Source organism: Plectropomus leopardus, chromosome 18 (genome assembly GCF_008729295.1).
Source record: "Plectropomus leopardus isolate mb chromosome 18, YSFRI_Pleo_2.0, whole genome shotgun sequence".
NCBI classification, from domain to species: Eukaryota; Metazoa; Chordata; class Actinopteri; order Perciformes; family Serranidae; genus Plectropomus; species Plectropomus leopardus.
In genome coordinates this window covers 7,140,964-7,152,385 of record NC_056480.1, presented here as the reverse complement: position 1 = coordinate 7,152,385, position 11,422 = coordinate 7,140,964, and the positions used below count along the sequence as shown (strand labels likewise).

Below are 11,422 nucleotides of genomic sequence, written 5' to 3'. Positions count from 1 at the left end.
ATCCAGCTGAGTATAGAGTTAAACAGAGGCCCATTTTCAGTTTGCTACACCCTCTGGGGAGTGGAATTAAAAATTAAATCCTTAATTCCTCACATACCTATCTCCAATGAAAAAAATACAACATTTAACTGAAATAGCATTCTTTAGTTTAGCATTAGAAACATGGCCACCACTTGTAACCAGAATGAAATATCTCATCAACTATAATATACATTCAGGTTGCTCAAGTTCAATAATTCACATGCGAAAATAGAAGGTATGAAATACAATTAATGTATTTTCAATTTGTTCAAATTCCATACGTTGCTAGGGTCACACCTAAGATTGGTGACTCAAACACCACTGGGAAACAGACTAACTGGGGGACTTTGTATTTTGATGGCTGTTAGAGAAATGTGCTTTCGGCCCTCTGAGGCATTTTTTCAGACTAATGGGAATTTTGAGCCGTCGCAACAATTGCATAACATCTTCTGGATGGGCTTTGGTGGGACCTTCAAGATGACACCAACATTCATGTGATATTGAAAACAAGTTAGTCCTCCAAACTATTACATGCTAACTGTGTCACCAACAGATCACAAATACGCAACATTATCTTGTGTGAGCACGAGATATCAAACAAAAGCTAGAGACTTCATCATATTAAGTTGTTGTGAGCTGTAAATTCACCACCTCTAAGCAGAAGGAAGATGATAAAATTATCTCAGAACCTGACTGGGCAAAGCCTCTCTTCCTCCGCCTCACTCAGACTCACCCTGAGTCTCGATATACAGCTACCTGTCGCAGACTTGTCATCTTGTCGTATAAAGATTTTACCACAGAGAGAAGCATGAAAGTGAGGAGCGCTAAATCTGCAGCTTCCTAGAGGTACACTGCATACAGAGTGACAATCCCTGAACCTCCCCCAACAAAAAAAACGACTGCCCAACTTGAAGAAAATAATTCATTTGAGGGATCCTGACTAATCATTTGAATCTTCAGCTTCCAGGGGGCAGCTCTGGTGCGCAGAGATATAAAGAATGTTTCGTTGTCATTGATAGCTGCTCGGGCTAAATTCTGCTCCAGCAGCAGATGATTTGATGGATTTCCTAAACAACACATTGTGACACTTGCCTGCCTGGAGCAGTGATGTCATCAGGGTGAGACCACTGGAAGAGTGACACCGCGAAGCCATTAGCACAAGGTGGCTGTCATTCTTTGTTATCCCCCCGGGCTTTCAAGACTGCGCTCACAGCAGGCATGGCCTCTATCTCCTGTCAAAGCAGCCATTCGCAATCCTTGTCCCGCCTCAATTTCTCCCATCCTCAGCTCACGAGGCCAAGTTCAGACCGAGGTGAACGGAAAAGTAAGGAGGTTTCTGTCTGTCAGCATGATGTTAAATCTTTTATTCCACTTCTTACTTCAAGGGAGCTTTTTTTTTTATTCAACAGAAAGGGAGCAAGGGAAAAAAAGAGGTATCCGTGGTCAAGGTAACCACTCTGTTGGTCTCACAGTTGGGGGTATGGCACCATGGTAGCACTACAAAATAAAACATCAGCAAACAAGAATAGACAAAGGGAAGAATAAATAAAAATGAGTACTTTGGGTCAATTTTCAAGTTCAGGCCTCCAACAACTTTCGTAATTTGTTTTGCCTCTGTGTTTCACCAATTTATCATTGTAGCAAAATCAATTCTAAAGCTCAACTTGATGTGTATATTTCTCAGGACATTCTGTATATTATTGTGTACTGCATGGTACCGATCCCATCTGATGCGCCCTTTTCCAACTTCTCACTCTCACTTTCACCCGTTAGTTTACTTTGTCCCTATTGTGTTCGGCTGAATCATTTTCTGCAATTCACTGTGATCAAATTTGTCACATTCAAGTTTACATGATGTTGCTTGAACCCTGCTTTCAATTCGCAATCAAAAGCAAACCCCCATGTGGAAACAAGTGCACAAACAAAATGTGACCTTTGCTGCTGCAATGCTTGGCTGTTGCAAAGGTCAGAGGAGGTTTTGGCGAGACTTGAGGTAACGGCAGTGGTACTCTGGGTATGTTGCTCTCTGTTCTGCCACTTATCTGGAGAGCTGAGTAAACACTGGACAATGTTGGTCTGCAGAACACAAAAACACAGAGACGTGCAAAAACAACGTGCAGTCAAAAGATTTACACAGGCACATAAACACAATGTATTGTACACACAGACAATATGAATCAGTGAATCAGTAGGTATGTTGGTTTTCGTAATTTCACAGTTTCACAAGTGCATTATGCTATTTTACAGTAATGCCCACATTCAGTGGGCTAAAAGAATATATAACATGATAGCAATAAATTCAGTAAAAACAAAATACTAGCGACAATCAAAACTGTCAAAAGTTAATTTCAATGAAATCAGTAAAAAATGCATAACACAAGAGAAAAAAAACAGTAAAAATGATGACAATAAAAACAGTAATGATCACATCTCAGGATTAACCAAAGCAGGAAAAGAAGAGACACATATGACATGATATATAACCATTTAAACACATTACGAAGCATAAGAATCAGGCGTTTTATTCTACCAATGTCTTTGCTCTTTTCACCATAATTGGAGCATAACTTAGCAGACAAACTGTTTCTGTGGACTTCTATAATGCAATGCATATTTCTATCTTTTGAACCACAGATTTTTTTTTATATGTTGGGGGACTGTAAAAGGAATTCTGGTGTATTTCAGCACACCGTATTTCCCAGAAATGTGGCAACTGTGACTCTATGGTTCATGCTAACTTTGTCCCCGCAAACTTAAATATAGAGATTCTAGAAAAAAACCCAAACCAAATAAATTATATCGAGGCAAGCTGCACAACCATCCTACAGCTCTCCAAATGAACATGATATGTACGTGAATCATTCCAAACTTTTGTCTTAGTCCAACCGCAACAAAACAGAGAGTAACCTCCTGGAATGGTCATTATGGGTAACTGCATATATTTACATTCGGGTCAATTTGCTGCCGTTGCTTTTCTGTGAATCTCTGCAGTGAAGATGGAGAGTACAAAGGTTAACTTGACCCATAGAATCATAAGGGCAACATTCACTGGAAAAACACCAGGGCTGAACTATATTCGAATTAACCTTCTACAGTTGCTTCCCCAAGGTAACTCCAATAATGTAACAGGGTGTGCTAGGAGCAGTTGAGTAGTTGGTAATGAATTTTATTTCTGTCGAAACCAGGAAAACAGTCCGAGAGTGAGTGCTGGGAGGTCAGGCATGGGAGCAAAGACAATCAGGAAAGAGTGAGTGAGTGGAGTTAGGCTGCTTAAATACTGGAAGTTTGGAGTGAGAACGGACTGGTGATCATCCTCCCATCGGCTGTTTTTAGTGAACCGTGAGGTTTTGTCGTGCCCATCTCTTTGCATTATGTCATCATCACCATCAAGAAAAGGACACGGTAACCGCTACCTCATCCCACACCTGCTTCACCTCAGGGAGCTTTGGTTGCTGCTTCCGTAAAGATAGTCTGCTTGCGTGCTTTCACTTTGCACACACACAGATCTGTTTCCTCAGCAGAAAACGGCCAAGTTCTCCGATTTGCAGGAATTGCCATTTAAATAGCAACCAACCATGTGCATACCATGGGAGATTACATTCTTATTGCTCATTAGAGCCAAACTACACCTATGATTAACAAACTTTGCACCCAGATTATGAGTTGTTTAATGAGCAAAAGCGGGGTAGGACACGCCCTAAATGCACTTGGGTCATGCACTGTGCTATAGATCATTTAAATATGGGGCCTGAGGTCTGTTCCCAGCTTTAGCCAGTAACTATAGGACCCTCACCCATCACATTCCTCAGCCTTTAGCTAATACTCTTTATGTATATTCTCCATCCACATCAGATAACGTGAAGTTTAACATTGTGGACAACAGCGAGCTGACACCTGATATGAGCTGATGACGGCTGATATCACCATGTTTCCTTTACAATATGTGCCGGGTTACACAATCAGATATTGGTCATAAACAGAAACATGCTTCTCTGTCAGTCACACAGTTAGACTGCCTGGGTGTTTGTCAGCGCTCCATAACATTATCAAACAATGGAACCTGATCTTCTGCGGCTATGAGGCTGCAATGCAGCTTTAATTAGCAATAACTAATTTAGCCCGGCTACTTGGACCACTGTTTGACATCAATCATGATGACGCTGATGGAGACCCTTTTTGTTGGCTTTAGATAGGCTACACTGCCCAGTGTCATACATCAGAGGAGACACAGTAAGCCGAGCTATATCTTCTTACTTACTCTGCTAATTTCCCTGCTGGCAAGCGTTGTTTGCTCTCTTCATCTTAATGCACAGCCAACTTGCTGCCATTTGTCATGTTGTATTTTTCCTCTGTGGTAATGGGGCCACTCAGTCCTCCTGACATGGGAAAAAGAGCATGACATCAGCGGGTTGTTATTTTCTTGACTTAACCTGCCTGAGGAACCAACAACACACATTGGGTCAGTGTGTAGGTGTGTGTTGTATGAGATCATGCATGTGAGAGTAATAAATAAGTCCACCTAAGACTCCACTCTTTTGGTCTATTCAATTGCATGTTGCCGATCACATTCAATGACTCACACATTTAGGAATACAGCAGTGTTGAAAATGGATGTCACACACAATTTGCCACTTGTACACTTCCTTTCATAGTCCTCTGAGTCTTTCTTTCTTTCTTTACAGATGATGCATGGCAGTCTATCAAGCTGAGATGAATGGGCAAAGGGCTGCTTAAACCTCCAACTTCACCTCAGTGCCCACTCCCCTCTGCTAACCGACTGCATGAAGGATGGAGGCTGCGGAATCAGATAAGAGGTCTGGTGAACAAGGGTTGGTCTTTGTGCTTCACTGTCCACCCCACCCACACCTTTTCAAAGCTCTGTTTGTGAATTTTATGAAGTATGATACAGCCAACACCAGACAGAGCGGGGTTTTGTTGATTCTCTCACAATGCTAATCCTTTAATGGACGGAGAGTTAGTTTGCTGAGAGCCAAAGAATGTGCACCAAGTCTTTGCAGTGTCAAGTAGCGCGCAATACAGAGTCTCTAGAGAGATGATGGATTGTTACGATACTGTATTTGATGCAACATTCATCTTCAAACCTGTGTTATGTGGAAGAGATAAAGTGATAAAGACGAAATGCAGCTTTCTTGCAGCAAACATAGTGGAGAATAAACTGTTTGATTTATTAAATTCCAGAAAGAGGGGTTAAAGTTTCCTTAAACTGTGTGATTAAATGCTGCTAAAGGCCTATGAAATCAATCACCATTTTTTCAAACAATGCTCAGGAAGAAACATGTAGGGTGGGAAATTTATGATTACCAGCATGCTACAGTAAGTCACAAAGGAGCAAGCACACCTTTGGCTCACAAAACAGAACACTTGCTATCTATTTTTCAAAGTTCATTACGGCTTTTTTTAGACATAATTAGGACAATTTAGACTCATACAATGTCACATTTTTTTTGCATCCTTGTTTGTGATAATTAACCAAAAACATAAATAATATAAAATCATGTGTAAACTGTTCAACCAATAGCAGTTGACACATTTTATGTGCTGAGGATGTAAATATTTGCTCTGAGAAAAAAATAAAATAAAATGCACATGGCCACCAGGCCCCGTGGGACCAACTTCTCCTTCATGGTCCCGGACAATAACAGAAGCATCTGCATCTGTTTACCATCTAACCTCATCTGTTTTTGATCAGCAATACTCAGATAAGTTATGCCCTATAAAGTGTGGAGTGCCTCAGGGCTTAATTCTGGGACCCATCACATTTTCATTACATTATGCTTCTCTTTGGTTATGTAATATGTGCGCATGAAAGTGCATTTCATTTTTAATATGATTTTTGTTCCTTTGAAGCCCAACAGCCAATCTGATCTGTCACATCTGGTTACATGTCCAGCAGATAGATGCCCATATAAAAATTGCATGCAAAGATGAAGCCATTTCTTGGGGATTGTGTCTGTTGTGTGCATTTTGCCTGCCTTTGAATATTTACAAAATTAAACCAGCTTTGATGTTCAACGATTGTCATTCATGCCTTCATTTCCATGCAGCTGGATTATGCAATGGCCTTTTAACAGGTTTGAACCAAAACCAAGTGATGTCTAATGCACAATGATAATGGTGGATAGAGTGTGTTGGAAAAGTTCAGGAAAAAAAGTTTAATTTCTGCATACTTTCAACACGGATAATGGTTGATGATCAAAACGTATTTCTACTAAACTCAGCCTGCAGGTCTTGCTCGCTTCATAGGCTCCAACTAGTACTGAATACAGCTGCTAGACTTTAAACTAAAAGAAGTGCTGGTTGCCCATTTGTTTAGATTTTAGTTTAGATTTTAAGATTTCATTGATGATGTTGTCATTGGCATAAGGTATCTAGATTAAGTAGTTCTCCCAAAACCTACATATGTGCAACCTGAGGTCCTGGCTTGTTACTACAACTGTTTACAAGAGTAGGTAACCATACATTTTCTGTCATCTCAGATCTTGGCTCTGAAATGACCTGTATGTTATGCTCAGGGCTGCCAAAATCACCTCCTGAAACCTCCTTTTCCCTCCCAGTTTGCTAAGAAACAATCTAAGTTCAATATTTTTTATGTTTCACATTGTACATCTTAGATTCAATTTTATTCTCTTTTCTTTTTTTATGTTTTTTAATTCCTGTATTTTGTTTTTCTGTATATGTTTAATGTACAGTAAAGCATTGATTTTGAAAACTGCTATACAAATGTCCTTTTTTTAAGTTGTGTTTGAAGATTTGGTTGGCTCTTTAAAGAGCATAACTGTTGATGTTGGGGAAAAAATTTCCTTTGAATCAATCTTTTTGTCTTTCTCTTACGTCCACCTTCTCTTCTCTTTCCCAGACCGACAAAATGGTCTGTTTTAAATTTTCCTCTCCACGTTTTCTGTATGTGAATCACCTGATGACAACACAAAGTGACTTTTATGTTTTCTTTCTCTGCAGGATATTAAACTGATATTAATCAGTGATAGTGATACCACTCAGTGTTGGGTTTCCAGTGTAGTCTCAATCGTCTAGCTGATTCATCAATATACTTGATTAAATATAGAGTAGTTGTTGTAGCCAAGTAATGCAAGTAATGTAGTTGAAATGTGACATTTCTATTCATTTTATTCTCATGCTTTAATTTAGTTGTTTTGTTGTTGTTGTTGTTGTTGTTGTTGTTGTTGTTGTTTTAAATCTACCTATGATGCTGTTTCTATAAGATGACAAAAATAAAGTATTTGACAAATAATGTTTCATAAAAACTGAAGCATATGTATTTGGCCAGGTGAGCTGCTGCACAATATGCTGTCATCACCTCAGGCTCAATGACTTACCTTAGGTTACACTACGCTTGATGAATGTTATGCAATATGAAAATATTTTTCATATGAAATTGATATTTTCATATGTGGAAGTCTCATGAAGTTTCTTTTTTGTTTTTATTGGATCACATAATGAAGAAATGTCACCACACAAATAAGACTGGAGCAAAAATAAAGTGCAGTTTGTTGTCAGTATGGAGTAATTGCTGGTTTTGACTTTTCCTCATTTTCACATCAAGTCAAGAACTCTTTCAGAAATTTGGAGGGATTAAGTAGTTTTGCTCTTTTTCACCACACTAATGACCCCTCTATGTGACACAAGGTTTTTTCTATTTTTCTGTTTTTGCCTCCAGACTGTATTGTGACTGTGTTCACAGCGCCTAAACTGTTGAAAAAAAACAGATAGTGAGCCACATTTTCCGGCATCTCAGTTTAACCTGAAACTCTCATCATAAAGATTGGATTAAAAATGTCAAAACTGTTTATAAAGTCATCTAACTCTTTGCAGTCATCTTAAGTATGTTTTCATCAGTGGATAATAACCTGAAAATAAGAACTGTTGTGTTTTTGTTACCTTAGAATGAGCCGTTTATATCTTCATAGTGAGTTGCACTGCCATATTTCTACAGTAGCTTAAAATGGACAAACCAAACACTGGCTCTGGATAGGACCATTAGCGTGTTTGCTTTGGCCACCATATTTAAAAGCCTCTCTGCAACAAGAGCATCAGAAAAAATAGATTTTCTGAACATGAAACTTCCTCATTTTGTGTCTTTACCAGATTAAAACAATGGTTCTGTTTGAGAGACCTCTGCAGATTATTTGGCTCCTGGTTTAAAAAAATAAAATAAATTAATGAATTAAAAAAACCCAACAGATTTTAAGTTATCAGAGGTGAACACACATTATAAGGTGCTGGACTAGGGGCCAATCTCCAACACTGAAATAAATATAGGTGAAACACTGATTTTTCAACATAAAACTGCTTTATTCACTGTTTTTACTAGTTTGAATCAAGTAGTTTATTTGTTTTAGAAAGGAAGTGACCCCTGCAGATAATTCGGCTCTTGGTAAAAACCTCCTGATTGATAAATACTAAAGAAAGTCTAACCAGGGGAAGTTTCAGCTAGTTACAATGAGAAATCCTCACTGTTAGACTTTACCAGATCCCCCTCAATCTTACACACTGGACCTTTAGGAAGAGCTTGAGTCACAAAGAGATATCCACAAGCTGATCTGCCTCAAAAAGGACATTTTCTGTCGCGCTTGAAAGAGATTTGGCACTAAAACATTAAAAAAAATAATGGTTTATTATGTACTTTTACCATATAGGATGGCCATCTTCTTTCAAATATCAGCTTGTGACCACACATCTGAGCTGTGATAGTGCTGCAGTGATTTTCTCCTGACTGGTGCCAAACGTGCTACTGTGCCAAACTTTGATTTATAACACTTTGAAAGGATATTTTTTGAGCTTATAAGATCATATTTTTATGGCAACCATATGGAAAACAGCACCCAGCAGATATGACCACATCCCCATGCACACTCATAAAGTTTAATGTCACTGAGCCAAAGCAATTAATTTATGTCTCTTGGTCCAGAGTTGATCTTATGCAGTGCTTCTTTCGGATTTAGCAAGTGCGTGGGATTGTGTGTAATGTCAGAGTGATATGACTAAATAAATAGCACATATCGCTAATGTTGATAGCACCTCAAGACCCTCTGATAACTGGGGACATTTATAGACTTGAATTATAAAGACAAGCAGAAAATGAAAATTTCCACCTCGGGAAGGTTTTTCTACAGTTTCTCTGAATATGGAACCAGCCTGTGAGGCTTCATTGCGTCAGTGTCTGGCGACGCTCGCCTCGACCATTAGAAACACAATGAGGTCAGGGAGTGAGCGACAGAGTTTAGCGTGGACCTTAAACACCAAGCAGAAAGCAGGGCTATTAGCTGCCTATTAAAGCTCAAATAGCAAAAGAGCGTGTCTAACATGTCTCCCTGCAAACTGGCAGTTATTCACCTGGTGATTTGGGGCGGGTTCGTTTCAGTGATCTGTCAGAAACATTGGACTCTGCTACAAACCAGAGCTTCACCCCCCCGCCCCCTCCACACGCTTCACGCAGCAAAGCACTTTAAGTTTGAGGTGAATTCCTCAGCTGGTGATCAGAAACAAATGTCTCATTAAACTGTCACGATTGATGAATTGATTCCTTTAAATCAGAGTCATTTGTGCTCACACCAGTGATAATTTGACCTTATCAATTTCATGTCAGGAAATTAGTCCGAAGGTGGAGAAGTAGTATAAACTCGGCGGGGCTGTGTATATGTTTACCAGAGGTCTGTCACGTCAAATAAAGCCAGAAGCGCACCAATGGTTTACATCACGTCACTTTGTTGGATGGGTCAGCAGGCCAACACTAAACACAATCAATGACTGGCCCTCTAGGACACGCCGCCGAGGGTCCTTACTGCTGATTTGAGTTTGTGTCTATGAACTTGTCACGCACTAAAGCCGCTATTACCAAGTAAAAATAAATGGAAACTAATTTAGCAAACGGGGAGCGAAAGCACGGCCACATGGTACATGACCCCTGTGACATCGGGGTTTGACCAACTTGCTGATCTCTCTGGTTCTGTTTGTTGCTCCTTCTGGTCTGACAGTTGACAGAGCCGAGGCCCAGAAGTGCAAAAAGCTTTACTCTTTTCTCAGATGCACAGAGAGATCTGGCATAATCTTTATAATGTTCCAGACAAATCTCTTCTTTTTTCTTTGAACTAATTTTATTCAGGATCAAGATGATACATTAATGACATGTAACAGAACATTCCTCGATAACGGAGCTCATTGAGCATTTTCAGATGCAAATCAAAGCTCTTCCCAGGGTCAAATCTTACAGCTTTCTCTTCACTGACAGCATTTGGAGGAGATCATGCATTTGGTGTGTGCATGCATGAGTGTGTGTGTGTGTGTGTGTGTGTGTGTGTGTGTGTGTGTGTGTGTATATCTGTCTGTCCAAAGCTAATCTTGCAAACTATCATACCAATCATCCTGATATTTTGTGTGCACATTTATGTCTGTGGTCCCAAGGACCTCTCATGGTTGAAGTGATTCCTAATTGTGGAAATAACTGTTTTCTTGACTGTTTTATACCATCATTGACTGCTGACCCTTCAGCTTGACTAAAAATAACAACCCCGACTGTCTGTTGCATGCCAAATTTTGGTCTCTGTCTTGGTTTACAAACTGTCACACATAGGAAAGTTTGGATCCGATTTTGAACTGGAGCATTTTCAGATTAAATCCATGCCTGACATTTTATGAGCAGCTCATGTTTTGCATAATAAGAGAGTCAACCGTTTTTGTAATATTTGTGAATGTAACGGAGCCATGAGGGACAATTTCACCAGGAGCAGCTGCACCACGTACCAGCTGCCGTGGCTGTGATTCAATTTTGTTCCATCTGCTGAAAGGCACCATACCACACAGGGACTGTTTCAGAAGAGGAGCATTTGCCTTATTTCAATTGTCTCATTATGTAAACTTGCAGATTTTTTTGATTTGGTCATTTTTCCTTGATGATTGCACATCAACCATAAGTAAGACCGCAGCTCATTCAAATTTTCTTTTTTGTCTGTTTTAATTGTAGTTATTGTTACAGGGTGCGTCACAATTTCAAAAAAAAGACAATAAAATTTGATTAAGCGATTATAACATGCACAAGCGTAAATTATTAAATAAGAGGAAATCAGGATAATGCTTTAACAGAAACTTAGATTTTGAAATGATTTTTGAGACATTCATATCTGATTCTATTGTTCTTTTACTAAAAATCCACCCAAATCCTCCAGCCAATCAGAATTGGGAATCCTCAGTGGCCATGGCGTAACAGTTGGAATATTTTTTAACAAAATCATAAATTTAAATGTAATCTTTTTATACTTTGAAGAAGAGTCTGTGGATGTGAAACCCTATGGCTCTGATACATTAATGATAAACAGTGTTGGTGATATCTTATCGTCACAGCTCTGACTTCAGACAGTATCTGGAT

General features: G+C 39.3%; 1 protein-coding gene across 2 annotated transcripts in view; it reads right to left on the bottom strand.

Moving 5' to 3' along the window:
- Positions 1–1,275: 1,275 nt before the first annotated feature.
- Positions 1,276–11,422, bottom strand: part of LOC121958063 — a 58,725-nt gene continuing 48,578 nt past the window's right edge. Inside the window, exons 5-6 of one of the 2 annotated variants that reach the window (XR_006106811.1) lie at positions 4,280–4,397; positions 1,276–2,097 (exon numbers count right to left, since the gene is read on the bottom strand). The gene's annotated coding sequence lies outside the window, so the exon portion shown is untranslated. Of the gene's footprint in view, positions 2,098–2,430; positions 4,398–11,422 lie in introns of those variants that run through there. The other variant, XR_006106812.1, reaches the window with a different exon arrangement.